Below are 9,922 nucleotides of genomic sequence, written 5' to 3'. Positions count from 1 at the left end.
GTTATGGTCAATAATTAAATCATAAAAAAGGGAGACCTGGGGAGAGACACTTGTCTGTCAGGATGCTTTATTATTGAGCTCACCATGAAAAACATGTTTTGACCCTGGCTTTCATCTGGAGAAAAGAATAGACAGGATGTTTTTGTCAAGTTCACTTCCTTTTGTTTGTGTGAAGATCACACAGACAGGAGGTTGAGATAAACAAGTTTGAATTCTCCATGAACTTCATGCTCTCAAAGTGCTTTGCTCTGACTATAAAAAGGGACTAGGAGGAAAAACGAGTGCCTAGTTTCTACTGGAAGCCCTCTTAAACAGATCCCATGTGTAGTGTCTTGGGTTTTTTTCTTTCTTTCTTTCAATCCACACTCCCCTCTCAAGAACTGTTCAACACTGCCAGCAGGGTCCAGCACTCCTGTTTATCTTTTCTTCTTTCTTTCTTTTATTAATTTATTGAATAATTGATTGTTTAAATAAGTTTTAAAAGAACTGGCTGTAGAAATTCTTTGAATGTCTGGTAAGATTCTGTTGGGAATCTACCTGGTTCTGGGTTTTTTATTTTTACCTAGAAGGCTTTTCAGTATGATTTCAATTTCCTTATCTGTTATGGCATATCAACATTGTTGGCTACTTCTTTATTCATGGAGATTTGGATGAATCCAGAAATTCATCCATTTTTGTAAAGACTTCTACCTTCCCAAAGCACAGGTTTTACTTCCTTGTAATATTCTAAATGCCTTTGGTGTATGTTGTTATGGTTCCAAGCTTGGGTCCTCTCTTTCTTTCCTTTGGTTAGTTTGGTGATAGGGATCTGCCAGTCTTGTCTACCTTTTCAAAGAACCAGCTTTTAGATATGTTAATTTTTTAACTGATTTCTATATTTCTATATATCTAATTAATTTCTGCTCTGATTTTTATTATTTTATGCCATAATCTAGGTTTGGGACTGATTTATCTTTGTTTGCACTTTAAAAAAAAAAAAGAAAAAACCAACAAGGCTATTTATATACTCTTGCCTGGCCTGGAACCTACTGTGAAGTCAAGGCTGGTCTCAGATTCACAGAGGTCTGCCTGCCTCTGCATTCTGAGGGCTAGGATTAAAGGCCTGTGTTAACACTCCTGGCAATGTTTTCAAAATGTTGGCATTTATTTGTGCACCTTCTCACTCTGTAATGTAGGCAATTAGAGGTATAAAATTTCCTTAAACTGGCAAATGGACAATGAAAATGTAGGTCATATACAGTATGCAACATTAGCTGTAAAAATATATGAAAACATAAAACTTGTAGGTAAATAGATAGAACTAAAAACACTACCATATTGAGTGGGGTAACCCAGATCCCAAAGGCACATACTACATAACCTGTCTTGCCTGTGGTTTCCAGCACTGAATATTCTGATGAGAGTAAATAACCTCCAGCAGCCTTAGAAACAAAGAAAGCAAAGAAGGTCAATGTGAAAGAGTACTAGAGTGAGGAGTGAAACAAGAAAAGGGATAAAAGTGGGAAATGACAAAGGGAGACTTTGCCTGGGAAGTGAGTTCAATACTAGAAAACAGGGAAACAAGAAAAAATATAACACTAAGTTACTTGAGACACCCACACAAAATTAGATGGTGTTTTTTTTTTTAATCTAAAATGACATGTAAGCGTATGTGTATTAGACATATATTGTCTAAATTAACATACACTGCGTGGACTAGAAATGGGACCATCCCAAATTAGAAAGAAAAACAACTGGACCTTGAATAAGGGCCGGCTAAGAAGAAAGAACAAGTCAGGCAATTTAGGGGAGGACTGTCCTTGAAGCTGTGAGCTCCCCGCTACAGCTGCCAGCCCGCATTACTGCTATCTTTTCTGCTGACTAATCAATGTAAAGGCCTAATTTTTTTAGGAATAAAAACTCTGTGTTTAGTATGCTCGGGGTCGTCTCCTGCTTTGAAGGGACGACCCCCATTGCGATCGGAATAAACTGCGTCTTGCTTTTGCATCAAACCTTGGTCTGTGAGTCTCTTTGGGGGAGGGAGCGGTACGGACCCTGCACCGGGAGTGCAGGTTTTGCAGACTGACAATAATACCCTCAAGAGCCATGGACTAGCAAAAAATCCAACACCAGCCACAAGAAATTGACTTTAAAGTTGTGGGTCAGAGGAGTCCAAGAGACACAAAAAAACTATACAGGCTATTAGTTGCCAGGAGCCAAAGCTATCTATGGAAGCCAAAGTCAAAGCTATCTAGTGGAGACAAAGGTAGTTACTGAAGCCAAACCCAAGTAGAGAGCAAAGGTCATTTAGTAGGGACCTAAAGCGAAAGAGTTATCTAGGACCCTAAATCAGGGGTGATAGATTGTGAGGACATCATTTGTTAGAGCATCTGTAAGATATCTTAAAAAACATCCTTATGGTATTTTGCAGGTACAATATTTAACCCATGAAGGCAGTCTTCCTATTTTCTGCAGCAGTCGATTAAAATTCCTCCTTTCCTGCCTTCTCCCTATATAAGTTGGGTAAAAATTTCTAATAAATGAGGCTTTGATCAGACAAACAGACTTGGCCTTCATTTCTTACGCTTCTGGTCCCTTCCCCCCCTTCCTTCCAATCTTCCCCTTAAGAACCCTATTGAAGCCCCGTGGGTCTAGGCATATCTGGTGCCCAATATTACTTAAAGGTGTGGGGATCTGGATCAAACATCGTTCTTCAAGTGGCCACTAAAATAGACAAGGATTCAGTGTTTCCACCGGGAACTAAAACTGCATAAGAGATCTCCACAGAGCCGCCCATATGTGAGCTCGATCCAAAAGGTAAGTCAGAATGACAAATTATGGGACAAGATTTGATTAAGCATGTCTTATTTTTACATGGACTCAAGGAGTCCCTCAAGGTGCAAGGAGTAAGGGTAAACAAAAAATAATCTCAAAAGCTAAAAAGTTCCTTGGGAAATTAGAGCAGTCAGTCAAAAAAAGGGGGGACTTCTAAGGTTATTTCAAGTGTTCAGAAAGGAGCTCAAACAGATTTCTGTAATTTGAGAGCAAAAAATTATTTAGGACCTAGATAGTGAGGATGAAAACAAAGTCAGGGGAAGAAACTGCTAAGTCTCATAGCCTGCTTCCCTTGTGCTGCTTCCCTTCCACCCAAAGGGAAAAACAAAAAAGGCCCCCAGGTGGGCCGGGGCAGAAGATGCAGAGCAGAGCTGTAGCAGTGAGCAGGAAGAACGGGGACACTACTTGTCTCCTTCCCACTCCTCTACTGCTGGCCAGGATTGGATGGCTTGTGGAGAACTGGGCAGTTGAGAACGCCCAAACCCTCAGAATTGGCCTAACACCTGCCTCTGCCAACTGAAGAACTGAGCAGGACTGCTCAGTGGAGGGGCAGTTTACCCTGCCCCCTCCAACCAGCTTCAGCCAGTGTCAGCTTCAGCCAGCTCTTGGACAGAAACCAGAGGGATGGAGCCACTTCTAGTTTTAAAGATTAAATTGTGTTCACTGATAAATTCTGAGTTTTTCTAGTTCTGACTTTTAAAATCATGGTTATGCACTGTATATATATTCAAATGTTTAAAAAGCAGGTACCGTGGTTGTTTTTTGTCTTTGTCTCTGTGTTTTGTTTTTGTGTGCCTTCTGTCTGTTTTTGTCTCTGGTTTTGGTTTGCTCGCAAGGTCTGGAAAACTTGGAGAGTTTCCAATCTGGTCAAGGAAATTTGGGGGACGCCCCAGTTCCCGGAAAAGTGCCCTTAATTGCTCCCCTAATCTGGGACCCTATTCTCTGTAGAAAGAGGTCTACTAGAGCCTGCTCTCCATCTGGAAGCTGTGGAGAGGAACCATGAGGGAGTGGACTCCTTCCAGGCCAGTCAAATCCTGGTATCTGGGTATTCTGGTTACTCCAAGGGGACAATGTCGGATTTCTGTGTTCCTTAGCTGTGTCTCTATGTGTGTATATGTTTGTCTCTGGACTTCAATTGATGATATTTTAAAATCTGACTGACGATATTAATATTTTGAACATGAGACAGTTTAAATCAACACCTCTAAGTTTGGTCCTGCACCATTAAAGTTAAATTCTATAAAACATTTTAAAATTTATCAGGTATTTTAAAATAATAACCTTTGGACAGTCTAACAAAAAACTTAAAAACAGTTTCTCAACCCTTTGGGGGAGGTCAAAAGTATGCCTGGCTGAAAGTACCTAAATAAATGATTTAATGCTGTTTCTTTCTGGCCTATAGATCTGGTATGGCCAGAATAGTCCATTTTTGCTAAAGGCTGCAGGTTAAGTTTAGTTCTCTGTTTAATGCTAAATAAAACTTTTGTCCATTATTTTTTTGCTGTTAAGTTTTAATACAACATTATAGGATTGATAAGATTTGCTAGCCCCTTTACAAATTATGTTTAAGTAAAAGTTTTGCTTTGATTTTAGTTTAAAAAAGCAGATTTAAAGTTATGCAAAAGATTATAGTTGAGTACAAGATTGAGTTTTACCTAGTCCCTTTGTTTAGATTTTTTTTAAGGTTAAATTTAAAATGGATAACCATAAAGTTTGTCTATGTAGATCTACCTAAAATTTGGTTCTAAAACATACATTATATATATATTAGAGATTATAACATCCTGTTTTATAGGATGCAGTTTAGAGCAGATAATGAAGGTAGACAAAGAGTAATTCAAATATGCTGGCTCTCAGACTTGTCAAAGATCTAAAAAAATATGGCATTTTAACATATGTAAGCTTATTATAACAGAGTCACAAACAGAGAGAGCTGGTGATAGCTCAGCGGATAAGAGCACTGGCTGCTCCTTCAAAGGTCCTGAGTTCAATCCCCAGCAACCACATGGTGGTTCAGAATCATCTATAGTGAGATCTGGTGCTGCTGCCTGTGCTTATAAAAGAAAAACAATGTCTTTTCAAGTGTCTAGCACATCTGCACAAATAGCAGAGTCATCTACAGTATTGGCTGTGTTTCAAAGTTTCAATAAGTAGTCTTTGAACATTTTTTTTTTACAGATAGTGCATATGTAGCTCTGTGTTTTCCTGGGTTAGAGACTGCAGGTCAAATCCAGATATTTTCTCCTGCTGGAATTTTATTTTTACAAATTCAAAACTTGATACAAAAAGAAAAACTGTTCCTTTTTTATAGGACATTTGAGGGCTCATTCTAATTTGCCAGGCCCCTGTCTAAAAGGAAATGCATTGGCAGATAAAGCCATCAAAGTTTATTGTTTACAGTTAAAGAGCCCAAGATGCCCATAAAATGCATCATCTTAACAGTCAAACCTTGAGACTTAAATATGGGTTGACTAAGAAACAGGCACATAGTATAGTCAAGGCTTGCAGTACTTGTCCTCAATATCAGCCTGCTCCTCATTTAGAAGTCAGTCCTAAAGGATTGGTTCCAAATCATATTTGGAAAAAGGCTATCCTCAAAGACAAGGCATGCTAGAGCATGCCCACTAAACAATTAAGATTTACTTACAAAAAACAAAGAAGAGGGAGCCACTCGCCTGGACACCTAAATTTTTTAAAAAATTTGGATAAGCAATGGTAATTCTGCAACAGATAGATTTTGGCATACAAAAGCAAAAAAAAACTTTTGCTAAAGTAAAATGGAGAAATCCTTTAACAAATCAATGGCATAGACCCGACCCTGTACTAATATGGGGACAAGGAGCTGTCTGTGTTTCTTTCACAGGAAAAGGATGCAGCTTGATGGCTACTGGAACGCCTGGTGCAACAAGTGGATGGCGAGTTTTCTCCTGACACTGATAATGATGTCAAAGAAGACCCCTCTAGTTAAGATGACTGCTTATGTGCTGCCCTTAAGGAAGAGTGCTGCTTTTACAGAGATTATACTGGGATTGTAAGGAACAGCATGGCTAAGGTTAGAGAAGGCTTAGAAGAGAGAAAGAGACAGAGAGAACAAGAGGAATATTGGTTTCATAATTGGTTTTCAACCTCTCCCTGGCTCACCACCCTCCTTCCTTCAATCTTGGGACCCTTGGTGGGTTTCCTTATCTTCGTATCTTTAGGCCCATGGGCCATTAAAAGACTTATTGGCTTTGTAAAACAGCAAATTGACTCCCTAGCCTCTAAACCCATATAAGTTCATTATCACAGACTTGCTTTGGCTGACAGAGGCTTAGCTGAGCCAGAGGAAGACTGCTGACAGTCCATCACATGTGTCTTGACTGCTTATGTTTGGCTCTCATGAGAACAGCATGAAACTCATATAAATACTTTCCTGGGTACCAGTAATGAGATGAAAGATGACATTGCAAGGGGAGGGCCCAATTGCCTGCTTCTGAATCCCCTGAGAAGCAAACCTGATTGCATGGAGGTTAGTGTCTGATTACCCCTAACCACAACCTGCTGGGGATGCCCTGAGGTGTTGATGGGGTCTTTCTCTCCTCCCCAAAAAGGCACCCAAAAAGGCTTCAAAAGCCTTGGGAGGATCAGGTCACTACTTCCCCCTACTGGTTAATGCCCACCATCTACAAAAGACCTCATGTTCAAAATCTACATGCTACCCTCTTAAATTGTTTAAGAAGGGAGGAGATGCCAGGAGCCAAAGCTATCTACGGAAGCCAAAGTCAAAGCTATCTAGTGGAGACAAAGGTATCTGCTGAAGCCAAAGTGAATTAGTGAGCCCAAGCTATCTAGTGGAGACAAAGGTAGTTACTGAAGCCAAAGCCAAGTAGAGAGCAAGAGACATTTAGTGGAGACCTAAAGCTATTTAGTGAAAGACTTATCTAAGACCCTAAATCAGGGGTAATAGAGTGTGAGGACATCCGTCTGTTAGATACCTTAGGAAAACATCCTTATGGTATCTTGCAATATTGGTACAATATTTGACCCATGAAGGCAGTCTTCCTAGTTCCTGCAGCAGTAGATTGACCTTCCCCCTTTCCTGCCTTCTCCCTCTATCAGTTGGGTAAAAATTTCTAATAAACGAGGCTTTGATCAGACAAACAGACTTGGCCTTCATTTCTTGTGATTCTGGTCCCTTCCAATCTCCCCCTTAGAAACCCCCTTGAAGCCCCATGGGTCGGGGCAATTAGTAATGCTCTTGATTGCATCCAAAACATTAAAGGAAGGAATGTCCCTATTGCTGAAGACACTGTGCTCTTCAACCACATTACCCAAAATAAGCCACCAGGGTCTGGTCTGAAAGACTCCTCCATGAAGACCTGCTGTCATATGAAGGTTATTATGGAATAAGCAGAACTTCAGAATTCTATCCATGGTGAAGCATTTCAGTGATGGTGTCTTGGACAGAGTTCCATGATGGAATATGAAGGCCCTGAAGACTTTTGCAGCCTGAAGCCTCTTCCTCAATCTGAAATGAAATAGGATCAGGAAGTAGAGAACTCACTATGTTTTTTTCTCAGAGTAAAAGGGAAGATTTCTGAGAATCCTCTGATGACAACATCTTTGAAGAGTTTCAGAGAACAGTATCAAGACTCCTACTGAGCAGAGAGAGGGAAGCTGATACAGATAAGAAAGGCCAATGCCCTTCATATCTGCTGGCAAAGCCAGTCAAGACATATATAAATGAGAAGGCCAGCTCAGAACTCAGTCAAGACCCATCCTGACAAGATGAATCCCATCAGCTTGTTCCTCCTTACATTACTCCTTGTTCTGGTGACAAAAACAGAAGCGAGGAGACCCCGTGGTGAGTGGCAGTTTTGTTCTGTACAAAAGGTATTTGAGGACAACATTCTCAAGAGGGAGGGTCCACCTGGAGTCTGCACAAGGCTGTCTCAGGGCTTCTACTCCTGATGGAAACTGAATCTCTGAGACTTAACCATTAGCCTTGTAACGAGAGAAGCAAACTGTGGGGGAATGTTGGACATCAGGTAACACAAACCTCCTCACTGTCAGTTGTAAAGGGCCATTTGACAAGCAGATCATTTCATTTCTAGCTAGACTACAGGGTCAATGACTTTATAGACAGCAGCAACAGGGTTCACTCAAATACAGGTCCATAACCAGAGCTGCAGCTCAGGCTCTTGGCAGTGTCCAGATGCACAACCCTTCCAGAATACAGGGAAAGATGGACATGGAGAATGAGCCATGCTTTTCTCTCAACAGAAAAATTCTCACAAGAGTCTGAAGAGAGTTCTTCTAGTGCAGCCTCTGAAGTTACTTCATCGGGGGAAAGCGGGGGATCAAGTTCTTCCCAGGACGACAACAGCCCAAGTGATAAGTCAGGGGGTTCCTCCTTTAAAAAATCAAGCAGCATGTTCAAGGAGACAGTCTATGAGGAAAGGAAGAAAAAACAGAGTGGTGGTGACGGTGGTGATGGTGATGGTAAGAGTGACTCAGAACTAGAGCGGTCTTATGTAAGGAGAAAGGAAAAGCAACGGGTTGCACAAGAAGTAGCTAAATAATGTGGCTATGAACCAACTGTCAAGTGGACAAAAGTAATGGTAAGAATTTACCCAGGTGGAGGGCATACCTACCCCAGTGTTTAGAAGTTGCACATTTCCTGGACCATTTTGATTCAGAGCCCTACCCTGCACACCAGGGGAGCTGAGCTGTATTGTCTTTGGGGAAGGGAGGAGAGGAAAGCTCCTGGCAGAGCAGACAATAGTAACTGGTTGTGACCCTGTCCTGATATTCCTACCCTTGGTGTGTTTTTAATCTATTTCCCTCATAGAAGCCAACAAGAAACGAATCCCACTATGTACCCCCTCTACAAGCATGCTCATCAAGCTTGTCATGTCTTAGAATGTTGCTTAGCTTAAGTCAAATTCAGGCTTAGCATGGAACAGTGTTATAACATTATTCTCCTCCCATGTCCACACATCTTTGCTATGATGCATTTATCCCTTCCAAAGACAATGGGTCCAGCTTCCATTTCCCTCTCAGTAACAGACAGAGATGAGCATAAAAAAAGAACAGTCCCTGCTTGTAACCCACTAGACTTGGAACATAGCCATGAATGACAGTAATAAGAACCATGGAAATATAGGTGTCTCCCGTACACTTTAACTGACACTGTGACACGTTACAGGTTACCTGACCGCTCCCAAGGAGTTGCATAATCTGCATGAAGCCTATGGTATCTTCAGGATGGAGACTCCCATGAGGTTCCAGAGACAGTTTGTGGATTTCACTCACTTCTCCATGTTTGTTTTTGAGATTAAAAACCCAACATTTGTTAAAATACCTTCTTTCCAATAAAAGACTACATTTTGCATCATTAAGTATTGACTCTTTATTCTGCCAAATATGAGGACTGAGTGGGATTCCTGAAATCAACCCTTTCACAGTTAAAGGAAGTGACCTTCTTGTGTGAGCAGTATTCAGAAACACTTTCTAAACTCTGGCCGGAGACCCCTCACTCAAGAGGAAGCCCTGGAATTCGGCCAGTCACTGTGTACACTACTAACCCTAAATCTCCTCCTGACACTCTTCCTAGTGTTTTCAAACTGGCAAGCTAGAAAATGTCAGAGGACCAGGGTTCCAAAAGAGCATAGCAAATTCTTGCTTTACTGGTGCCCCCAGTCCCACCTGTACCAGGAGCAAAGCCTTTCACTTGTTCAACTACCTTGCTCATGGGATATGTTCCTTTAACATTCAATGTCCCTAAGTGAGCTACATGGAGTATCTACAACATATGCAAAGAGATTGTGCTGAACAAAGCCATGTGTGGGAAAACATGCCAGAGGATCAGCTATAATGGCAAGAAAGAGAGTCAGCAAAATGCAAATCCTGATGCTCAGACAGCTCATTCCAGTATTTAATGAGTATTCCACTGGGTAAATCCTCCAGGTGCAGAAAGAATTGTTCAGAAGTTAAAACATCACAGCCCTGTGGATGACGAGGTTTATTTCCACATGGGCCACATGGAACGCACTTACCTTCAAACTCATCTGTCTTTCTTTTCTCTAAAATTAAATCTCCATGGTCAAAATGTATGTGATGTTAATAT

At 41.1% G+C, this 9,922-nt stretch overlaps 1 long non-coding RNA gene across 1 annotated transcript; it reads left to right on the top strand.

Moving 5' to 3' along the window:
• Positions 1 to 7,465: 7,465 nt before the first annotated feature.
• LOC132653529 (uncharacterized) lies at positions 7,466 to 9,170 on the top strand. The gene is made up of 3 exons (XR_009591260.1): positions 7,466 to 7,657; positions 8,077 to 8,414; positions 9,002 to 9,170. It is a non-coding gene; the product is annotated as an uncharacterized LOC132653529 (long non-coding RNA).
• The last annotated feature ends 752 nt before the right edge of the window (positions 9,171 to 9,922 follow it).

The sequence above is a fragment of the Meriones unguiculatus genome, chromosome 4 (assembly GCF_030254825.1).
Source record: "Meriones unguiculatus strain TT.TT164.6M chromosome 4, Bangor_MerUng_6.1, whole genome shotgun sequence".
Classification (NCBI taxonomy): Eukaryota; Metazoa; Chordata; class Mammalia; order Rodentia; family Muridae; genus Meriones; species Meriones unguiculatus.
This window is presented reverse-complemented; position numbering and strand designations above follow the sequence as displayed.